The following is a 12,227-nucleotide window of genomic DNA, read 5'->3' on the forward strand; positions in this document are numbered from 1 at the left end:
ACACACATACACACGCACCGCAATCTGTCACACACACACATACACACATCGCAATCTGTCACACACATCCCGCAACCTGTCTCACACACACACACATACACACGCACCGCAATCTGTCACACACACACATACACACATCGCAATCTGTCACACACATCCCGCAATCTGTCACACACACATACACTGCAATCTGTCTCACACACACCACAATCTGTCACACACATCCTGCAATCTGTCACACACACACTATCTGTCACACACACACACCGCATTCTGTCACACACACACCGCATTCTGTCACACACATACACACGCACCGCAATCTGTCACACACACACATACACACATCGCAATCTGTCACACACATCCCGCAATCTGTCACACACATACACTGCAATCTGTCTCACACACACCACAATCTGTCACACACATCCCGCAATCTGTCACACACACACTATCTGTCACACACACACACACCGCAATCTGTCTCACACACATACATACACAAAAACCGCAATCTGTCACACACATCCCGCAATCTGTCACACACACACTATCTGTCACACACACACACACCGCAATCTGTCTCACACACATACATACACAAAAACCGCAATCTGTCACACACATCCCGCAATCTGTCACACACACACTATCTGTCACACACACACACACCCCGCAATCTGTCACACACATCCCGCAATCTGTCACACATACACACACACTGCAATCTGTCACACATACACCGCAATCTGTCTCACATACACACCGCAATCTGTCACACACATCCTGCAATCTGTCACACACCCCCACACACCACAATCTGTTTCACACACACACATACACACACACCGCAATCTGTCTCACACATCCCGCAATCTGTCACACACACACCCCGCAATCTGTCTCTCTCTCACACACACCGCAATCTGTCTCTCCGTCTCTCTCACACACACACCCCGCAATCTCACATACCCTGCAATCTGTCACACAGACACACACACACCTCAGTCTGTCATACACACACACACCCCGCAATCTGTCTCTCTCACACACACACATACACACACACTGCAATCTGTCACACACATCCTGCACTCTGTCACACACACACAATCTGTCTCACACACACACACATACACACACACCGCAATCTGTCTCACACATCCCACAATCTGTCACACACACACACCGCAATCTGTCTCTCTCTCACATCCCCCCACAATCTCACACACCCCACAATCTGTCACACAGACACACACACACACCGCAATCTGTCACACAGACACACACACCCCTCACTCTGTCTCACACACACACACATACACACACACTGCAATCTGTCTCACACATCCCACAATCTGTCTCTCTCTCACACACACACCCCACAATCTCACACACTCCACAATCTGTCACACAGACACACACACCTCACTCTGTCTCTCTCTCACACACACACACACCGCAATCTGTCTCACACACACCCTGCAATCTGTCTCTCTCACACACACATACACACACACTGCAATCTGTCACACGCATCCCGCAATCTGTCACACAACCACACCCCGCAATCTCACACACACTGATATGATCTCCGTCACACACACTGTCACACACACACACACCCCACAATCTGTCACAAATACCCTCCCCCAAATCTGTCACACACCTCCCACAATCTGTCACACACCCCCAATATCTGTCACACACACAGACACACACACCACAATCTGTCACACCCACACCCCACAATCTGTCACACACACAGACACACACACCACAATCTGTCACACCCACACCCCACAATCTGTCACACACACAATCACACACATCGATATCTGTCACACACACACACACACACACCCCGCAATCTGTCACATGCACCCTGCAATCTGTCACATACACACACACACGATATCTGTCGCACACACAGACACACACACCACAATCTGTCACACCCACACCCCACAATCTGTCACACACACAGACACACACACCACAATCTGTCACACCCACACCCCACAATCTGTCACACACACAATCACACACATCGATATCTGTCACACACACACACACACACACCCCGCAATCTGTCACATGCACCCTGCAATCTGTCACATACACACACACACGATATCTGTCGCACACACAGACACACACACCACAATCTGTCACACACACACCACAATCTGTCACACACACACACACACACCTCCCGCAGTCTGTCTGTCTCTCTCTCTCTCTCTCTCTCTCTCAGCCCCCCAATATCTGTTTCTCACGCATCCCTGATATCTGTCACACACACAGTCACCGAAATATGTCACACACACACCAATATCTGTCACACACACCAATATGATCTCCGTCACACACACACCACAATCTGTCACTCACACACTGATATCTGTCACACACACAGTCACACACACCCAATCTGTCACACACACACACCCTGCAATCTGTCACCCCGATATCTGTCACACGCACACACCCCAATATCTGTCTCACATTCAGTCACACACATACACTGCAATCTATCACACACACACCACAATCTGTCACACACACAGAATCACACACCCCCAAAATGTGTCATACACAGACACACCACAATCTGTCACATATAGAGTCTCTCTCTGTCTCTCACACACACACACCGCAATCTGTCTCTCTCTCTCTCACACACACACTCCGCAATCTGTCACACACATCCTGCAATCTGTCACACGCGCACACCACAATCTGTCTCACACACACACACACACACACACACACCGCAATCTGTCGGTCTGTTTGTCTGTCTCTCTCTCTCTCACCCCCCCCGCAATCTCACACACACCGCTATGATCTCCGTCTCACATACACAGTCACACACACCCCACAATCTGTCACACACACACACACATCACAATCTGTCACCCCCTGCAATCTGTCTCTCTCACACACACATACACACACACACTGCAATCTGTCACACACATCCCGCAATGTCAGACACCCACCCCCACAATCTCACACACACCGATATGATCTCCGTCACACACAGTCACACACCCTGCAATCTGTCACACACACACACATACACACACGACAATCTGTCACAAACACCCCCCCACAATCTGTCACACAGACCCCACAATCTGTCGCACACACAGACACACACACCACAATCTGTCACACACACACCCCACTATCTGTCACACACAGTCACACACACTGATATCTGTCACACACCCATGCAATCTGTCACCCCCCCACTATCTGTCACCCACACACCCACACACCCCTACAGTCTGTCTGTCTGTCTGTCTCTCTCTCTCACACACACACACACCGATATCTGTTTCTCACATACCCTTGATATCCGTCACACACACAGTCACACACACACACACCAAAATCTGTCACACACACCACAATCTGTCTCACACACACACACACACACACACACACATCAATATCTGTCACACACACACCCCAATATGATCTCCGTCACATACACAGTCACACACACACCGATATCTGTCACACATACAGTCACACACACACACACAACCTGTCACACACAATCACACACCACAATCTGACACACCCAGTCACATGCAGAATCACACACACACACACACACCCCGCAATCTGTCACCCCGATATCTGTCACACACACACCCTGATATCTGTCTCACACTCAGTCACACACACACACACACTGCAATCTGTCACACACACACCACAATCTGTCACACACAATCACACACACACAGAATCACGCACACCCCCAAAAATCTGTCACATACAGACACACCACAATCTGTCACGCATAGAGTCTCCCTCTGTCTCTCTCACACACACACACCACAATCTGTCACACACAGTCACACACACAGAGTCACACTCCCACCGCAATCTGGTGCATACCCCCCCATAATCTGGCACAGCCCCACCCACAATCTGTCACACACACAGTCACCCCCCCGCAATCTGTCACACACATATACAATCGCACACACGTGCCACAATCTGTCACACACACCCCAATCTGTAACACATACAGAATCACACACATACATACATACATAAACACACAGACACCCAATCCCAGAGACTGCAATCTGTCACAAGCACAGTCACATGTGCACACACACACACACATGCAGTGACACACACACACAATATCATACAGGCACACAATCACACAGACCACTATCTGTCACATACACACATAGAATGCCAGACACACAATTACACAGGCACATTGTCACACAGACTGCAATCTGTCAGAGCCACAGACAAACAGAGTCACACACACGTAGAATGCCAGACACACAATCACAGACACTCAGGCACACTAATCGCAATCTATCACACACAGTCACTCACACACATGCACACAGAGAATGCCAGAGACACAATAATACAGAGAATTGCACAGACACACAATCATCACATACACACATACAGAATCAAACAGACCAGTCTCTCTCTTACACACACATACACACACAATTGCACAATAACACACACAAAATTACAGGGGCACACTGACTGCAATATGTCACAAAGTCACACACACACAGAGTCTCACACACACACAGAATATCAAATACAGAGACACCCAGGCACGCTGACTGCATAGTCACACACAGAATATCAGACATACAATCACACACAGAATCACACAGACACACAATCACATATGCACACACACAATCATACAGACCAGTCTCTCTCTCACACACAATCACATACACAAAGTTGCACAGACACAACTGCACAGAGTCACACAGACAGTCTCACAAACAGAGAAGTGCACGCACACAGATACACAATCACACAGATTCACAAACACAGAGAATCACACACAATCACACAAATAGCACAGACACAGAATCACACAGACCTACCCACTCACCCAAACACAGAATCACACTAACACAGTCTCACAGACATACAATCGCATGCACAAGCCCAGACACTTGATTCAATCCCATGCTAGCATATTGGGGTGAGAGGTGCCAGTGTCGAGGGACAGGGCTCTGCCAGGCACAGGAGCAAACTGCCCGGTTCAGGGCTTCTACAACACATGTGGGGTTTGTTCCCCTCTACCTCTGTCATCTGTCTCAGCGAAGCCCGGGCCAGTCACTTTATCGCCTGAGCTGTCTCTCTCTTGCTCCCAGGGCCAGGCATGGGGTGGGGGGATAAGGGCTGTTGCCACTGCTGATCTTTGAGGAGATCTCTCCCCCTCCCCCTTCTCCTCCTTTACAGGGTGGATAAAAAGTCATTTAAAAAATCAGATTTAAATTTAAATCCAGTTATTTCATTTAAATACATTTTTCTATTTAAAAACAAACCATTGGCAAATTAAATTTGAAATTCTGTCATCCATTAAACTATACATTTAGTATAATCTATTAAAGTCATTTAAATAAAATAAATACTATCCAAGCAGCACATGGCTGCTGAAGTTTCCAAGAAAGTCAAGCCACTGAACTGGTGGAAGGCACTGACTTGGAACCAGAATTAGCTGAAGTGCTAACCCAGCTTTGGAAAGCAATAGTCACTTCTGCATATGCGGAGAAAATATTGTCTGCATTTCACGTGATTTAACGAGCTCAGGATGTCTAGTTCATTCAACGTTAAGAAACCTATTGGGAGTTGAAAAAGCAGGAAAGCTTGTTCCCCTCTTCCACTCTATTAATAAAAGTTAGATGTGAGAGAATGAGATCTACTAGTTCTAAAATCTTGAAGGACGCAGGGATCAGAAACTATCCGTTCAGTTCATTAGCTACAGCTAATAATAAAACGGTTAGTTTTAAGTACAACACATATTTTAATATGAAAAAAATGCATACAGAACATTTGAGGTCGTTTTGTTTAACTAATCACAAAAGAAATGTAAAGCAGTTTTTCTGCACTTTTAATTGACTTCCAGTTTTCCTCTACAAATCAGAAGTAAACGATTAGTTACCAGTTAATAAATAAGAAAGATGTTAGTCCCTATTTTCTAACAATGGAAATGGTAAAAATTAAGAATCTGAATAAGTATATGTTAAGTTCTATCACTGTTTAAATAAATATATTTAGATATAATGTATCTTCATGCTTAGCAACAGATTTGGTGTCAAAGCCTGTATTTAGTTGAGGGTCAACATATTTTAATGGTTACCAACCGCAAGAATCTTTCTTTTCATAGGAAACTAATTAAACAGTACAAATGCAAAACAAGATTAAAACTGATGATTTAAATCGCGGTTTCCTGTTTGCTGATTTAAATCATTATTAAAATTGGTTATTTAAATTGCTTTCATTTAAATCACTCCACTCTGTCCCCTTGTATTTGGGACACAAGCATGCAGGGGCTTCTGGCTTGGGGATGGTCTCTGTCCTGATCTCCACTACAAAGTTTGGTCAATGTAAGCTGCCTTGGGTCAACCTGCTTGTGAATGTGTCTATACTTAAATTTGTCTCCCACCAACATACGTGCTCTGTTATGCTGACAGAGTAACATCACCTCCCTGACCTGTGTTGAGCCATGGTTGGTGTACTGAGGTCAATGCAGCGTGAATGCAGACACCGCGTTACTTATGTCAACCCTAACTGTCCTCTAGCAGCCATCCCACAATGCCCAACACTGACTGCTCTGGTCACAATTGTGAACTCCACTGCCCATGGGTCACGGAGACGGGAAGACCCACCCACACTTTAAAACCTCACATCTTTTTAAAATGCCTTTTCCTGATTGTCCAGCTTGGTAAGCACCTAGCAGCTCTCCACTGTTGTGTGCAACTGCCCAGCCAGCCATGCCAGCTACACGCTCCAGATGCGCTCCAGCTTGGAGTAGACAGGAAATATTGGATTTGGGCCAGTGGAGAGATGAGGGTGCAAGCCCAGCTATGGATCTGTGGTAGGAATGTGGACACGTCTGAGCAGATTGGATGGATGATGCAGGAGAAAGAGTACAACAGGGACCAGCAGCACACAGATGCTGCAGACTCTTGGGGACCTACAGGTTCAACCATCAAGGGCTTCTCTCCCTTTGCAGTCCCTGGAGAACTCCATTATAGCACCTCCCTGCACCCCACCCCAACATTCCACATGGCATCAGTGGGGCCCACATCCCTACCCTACCCGGGGGGGGGGGGGGGCTCCAGGCCTCAGCACGCCAAGCACATGCTTGGGGCGGCATGCCATGGGGGGCGCTTTGCCGGTTGCCGGGAGGGTGGCAGGTGGCTCCGGTGGATCTCCCGCAGGCGTCCCTGCAGAGGGTCTGCTGGTCCCACAGCTCCAGTGGAGCATCCACAGGCAGACCTGCGGGAGGCCCACTGGAGCTGCAGGACCAGCGGACCCTCTGCAGGTACATCTGCGGGAGATCCACCGGAGCCGCGGGACTGGCGACCAGCAGAGTGCTCCCTGCGGCGTGCCGCCATGCTTGGGGCGGCAAAATGGCTAGAGCTGCCCCTGATCCTACCGCTCCACACTGGGAGACAAGCACAGCTTCCCAGACACTGATCTGTGAGTACCATGGCCAATGTATGTGTTGGTAAAACGGGGAAAGGTTCCCTCCCCTTCTGAAGCTGTGCGCCATAAAGTTATTAATTTTTAATGTATTTGCATTTAAATTGCCCCACGTTTTCTGAAGTGCTTTTGTTGCTTAATAAAACTCTGCTGTTTGGAAAATCATTCATCTTGATTAGTTCCCAACATGTGGCGCAGAATGCATAGTGGCAGTGAAAGCATCCACTTACTTGTTACTGTACAGTGTGACATAACTTATAGGATCAGTGACAAACACAGTGTAATAATCACGATGTACAGCAGTGGTTCTCAGCTGGGGGTCCGTGTATCCCCAGACATCCCACAGATGTCTTCCAGGGGTATATCAACTCATCCAGCTATTTGACTAGTTTTACAACAGGCATCATAAAAAGCACTAGCGAAGTCAGAACAAACTAAAATTTTCTACAGACACCGACTTGTTTATACTGCTCTGTATACTATACACTGAAATGGAAGTACACTATTTATATTCCAATTGATTTATGTTATAGTTATATGGTAAAAATGAGAAAGTCAGCAGGTTTTCAGTAGTAGCATGCTGACACTTGTATTTTGATGTCTGATTCTGTAAGCAAGTCATTTTTAAGTCGGGTTAAACTTGGGGTACACAAGATAAATCAGCCTCCTGAAAGGGGTACAGTCGCCTGGAAAGGTTGAGAGCCACTGGTGTACAGGACATGTCATAAAACTAATAGGTGCATTGACAGTGTTATGCTCATAGATGTATACCAAGCCCCATGCAATTCCCAACAGGCCTCCAAACTCCTGGGCCACCACAATGCTTTACTGTGGCTGACCTTTAAAGTGCCCTTTCAAAGCCTCCCTGAGCTCCACATAGAGCTCTTCTAATAGCGTGTGATGGGGTGTTCACCCCACATTTGTTCTGAAATGGTTAACACAAACTGAGAAGGGGGCTAATTAACTGAGTTGGCCACAGCTGAGAGGAATCAGGTGGACAAGCAATCCCCAAACTGAGTGAGGAAGCCCTGCTGAGGAGGAACCAGCTGGGCTGGGGCTGTTAAGGTGGGAATGTGGCAGGAGAAAGGGGGCTGCAGGGAGGCAGTCTGCAGTTGCTCCCTGGGAGGAGGGAGGTGTGTTTGGGCTGGCAAACCCAGAGAGCTGGGGGAGGCCAGAAAGGTCGCAGGGGGGCTCAGGGAAAGGCAGTAGGATCTAGAAGGTCAGAGGGTTCCTGGCCAGAGGGTCCCTGAGCCGGCCCCGGCATAGAGGATGGGCCCAGGTGTCCCTGCCAGCCACTGAGGGAGTGGCACTACAAGGCAGTGAATGAGAAGGCTACCCAGTGCTGTTGAAGGAAGGCTTTGGTACCCTGGAAGAGGGAAACATGTAGAGTGACCTGGTCTGAGGCCTGAGACACGAAGAGGCAGCAGAAGCTTGTGGAGTTAGAAAGGTGCTGCAGAGAGCATGCAATTGTGGGAAGGGTTGCTATTCCCAAGAATGACCAGCAGAAAGCACCATCCTAGCAGTTAGTGGTGCAGCCCTTCCATAGCCCTTGTGTTTGGCTGTTCAAACTCAGCAGACAGCCACTCCAATTCCACCCTGGAGGCAACTCTTCCCCTTTTGCTTCACGGACATTTTGTAGGACACCGCAGGCAGTTATAACCATTGAGCTGTTTTTTCCACTGAGATCCAGTCTTCTGAGTAAACAGCACCATCATCTCTTCAATCTACCAAAAGCACACTCAAGCCATTGTTCTGCACCAGCGGAGCCAGTAGCTGAATCTCCCCTTGGTGCTGCCAAGGTGTCCGATGTGTGGCTTCATGAGCCAGAGAACCAACGGTAGGCTGAGTCCCCCAGAATCACTACTGGCATTTCAGCATTGCCAATGGTAATCTGCTGGTCAGGAGAGAAAGTCCCTGCTTGTAGCTTTCTGAACAATCCTAAGTGGTTAAAGGTGTCAGCGTCATTCACCTTCTCTGAGCTGCCGACACTGATGTCGGGGAAGCATCTTCAGAGATCCATCAACTCTTAACGCAACCATAGAAAAGTAGCCCTTTCTGTTGATGTACTTTGTGACAAGGTGCTCTGGTGTCCAAATCGGGATATTGTGCCGTCTATTGCTCCACCCCAGTTGCCCCACAATGCACACACACACACAAATACATTCAGACACAGCCTAGGGGCTCGATCCGTGTCCATTAGGGCCAACATGGAGCCAGCTGCCATGCACTGGAGGCTGGTGGGACCTACCTCCTTAGGCTCTGCTTTTGGTCCAGACATGTTCTGCATGCTGGTGTCTGAACTGAAGAGTTGCTCATACCTCCTGGGGGCTACAAACACCTGCTGGATTTTCTCCCGCAGGGTCGGGGTGAGTGTGCGTGTGTGAGCAGTGAGGATGCATGTGCAAGAGTGAGTGTGCAAATGCATGAGTGAGTGTACAAGTGAAAGCAGCGAGTGTAGCTGTGTAAGTGCACAATGTGTCTGGGGTGTGAGTTGGTATTTGATAGGAGTGTAAATGCACATGGGGAGGCAGCAGTTCAAGAGCCGCCGTGCAGCACTGTCAGAACTATAAAGGGAAGGGAACAGCCCTCCTATGTACAACACTAAACAATCCCTCCTGGCCAGAGACACCAAAATCCTTTTACCTGTAAAGGGTTAAGAAGCTCAGGTTACCTGGCTGACACCTAACCCAAAGGACCAATAAAGGGACAAGATACTTTCAAATCTTGGTGGGGGGAAGGCTTGTGTTTCTGTGCTCCTTGTTTTAGGGTTGTTTGCTCTTGGGACTAAGACGTCAATCCAGGCTCTCCTCATCTTTCTGAACCAGTCTCTCATATTTCAAACTTGTAAGTAACAGCCAGGCAAGGCATGTTAGTTTCATCTTTGTTTTCTCAACTTGTAAATGTTCCTTTTTGCTAAGAGGATTTACCTCTGTTTGCTGTAACTTTGAACCTAAGGCTAGAGGGGTTCCTCTGGGCTCTATGAATCTGATTACCCTGTAAAGTTATTTTCCATCCTGATTTTACAGAGATGATTTTTACCTTTCTTTCTTTAATTAAGAGCCTTCTTTTTAAGAACCTAATTGATTTTTTCTTGTTTTAAGATCCAAGGGGGTTGGATCTGCACTCACCAGGAATTGGTGGGGGAAAAGGAGGGGGGATGGTTAAATTATCCTTGTTTTAAGATCCAGGGGGTTGGATCTGTGTTCACCAGGAACTTGGTAGAGAAGTCTCTCAAGGCTACTGGGAGGGAGACAGTCTGGGGGGAAAGTAGACAGAGTTTCCCAAATAACTCTTACAGGATTTGGGTGGTTGCAGTAAAACCAGATCTAAGCTGGTAATTAAGCTTAGAGGTTCTCATGCAGGTCCCTATATCTGTACCCTAGAGTTCAGAGTGGAGAAGGAACCTTAACAAGCACCCTCTTGAAAAAACTCCTGGAATGCTGATGTGGAAGGAAGGTCTGTGGGCATGCGGAAAAGTGTGTGCAAACCAAGGAGCCAGCGAGAGAGTTCGTGGATGGCAAGTGATGGTGAGCATGTTAAACGTTCATATGTGTGTGCAGGAGCGTGTATGTGTAGGATGAGGCCATGGAAAAATGTACAAAAGTGATTGTGAGGCCTTGGCTTTACCAAGCAGGGAGCACAAAGCTGTTGCACTGGAGCGCTAGTGTAAAAATGAGTGCAAGCGCTAGGCGATCATCCTTTGCACTGAGCAGCAGGGATTCCCCTTGGGAGCCTGTTTCCTGACCCCTGAGAGCAACACTGAGTGCAAATGGGCTGGGTGTGGGTAGAGAATGGTGATATCTGAGGAGACCTGGGTGTTTGCTGGCAGAATCTTTCCTTGGCTAATGACGGTCAGCATCATGCGCCCCCATCCCCTTGGGGTCTCACTCCTGCTACTGAGTGGGAATTGCTTGGCAGCCATGCCGATCAATGCCAGCTCGGGATCCCCTGTGAGTGCACCCCATCCTGCTCAGCACTTCTTACCTTGCATGGCTATACCTGGCAGCTATGCTGGGCTGGATCACATCCTCCGTGTGCGTGGAAGAGAGAGTGTGTGTATGGCGGGAGGCATTGTTCACAAGCAAGGAGTGCGAGCGTGCAAAGGGAAGGCGTGGCTGGGAGTGTGCACAGTCTGAGTGACAATGCAAGGGAGAATGTGAACCTATGTTGTGACAAAGTGGGGGATTTTCTTGTTGTTTCCTTGTTTTTCCAATGGTTTGCATGCAGAGGGAGTGGGACTCAGTGTCCCTGGGTGTTACTGGTTTAACAGGCGAAGGGAGAGGGAGTTTGTTGTTACAGAGGACCAGAGAGGGAATTTGGGACCCCAGCCAATGGCCTGGAGGATGGGCACCCCAGTGACTGGTGCCCCAGAGACCAGCTCAGGAGTCACAGCCGGTTCAGGCCAGTGGGAGGACAATGGGCTGTGAAGAGAGGACCCCATGACCTAACTAGCCAGTTCCAGCCAGAGGGGGCCAGAGGAGGGCTGAGAGGAGAGGAGGCCCAGGCATGACCCTGTTTACCTGAAGAGAAGACAATGGACAGAGGAGGTCTGGGGGCCTGCGGTGATATCAGATGCCCAGCTGGGAAGCAGGGGGGGTCTGGGCTGGAGAGCGGGAGCAGGCAGAGCCCACCTGGGTGCAGGGGAGACTGGGATGTGCTGTGCTGAGGGAGGCCAGGCCTGAGGCCCTGAGAGTTTCCTGTGCTGTGTTCAG

The sequence above is a fragment of the Chelonoidis abingdonii genome, chromosome 8 (assembly GCF_003597395.2).
Source record: "Chelonoidis abingdonii isolate Lonesome George chromosome 8, CheloAbing_2.0, whole genome shotgun sequence".
NCBI lineage: Eukaryota > Metazoa > Chordata > Testudines > Testudinidae > Chelonoidis > Chelonoidis abingdonii.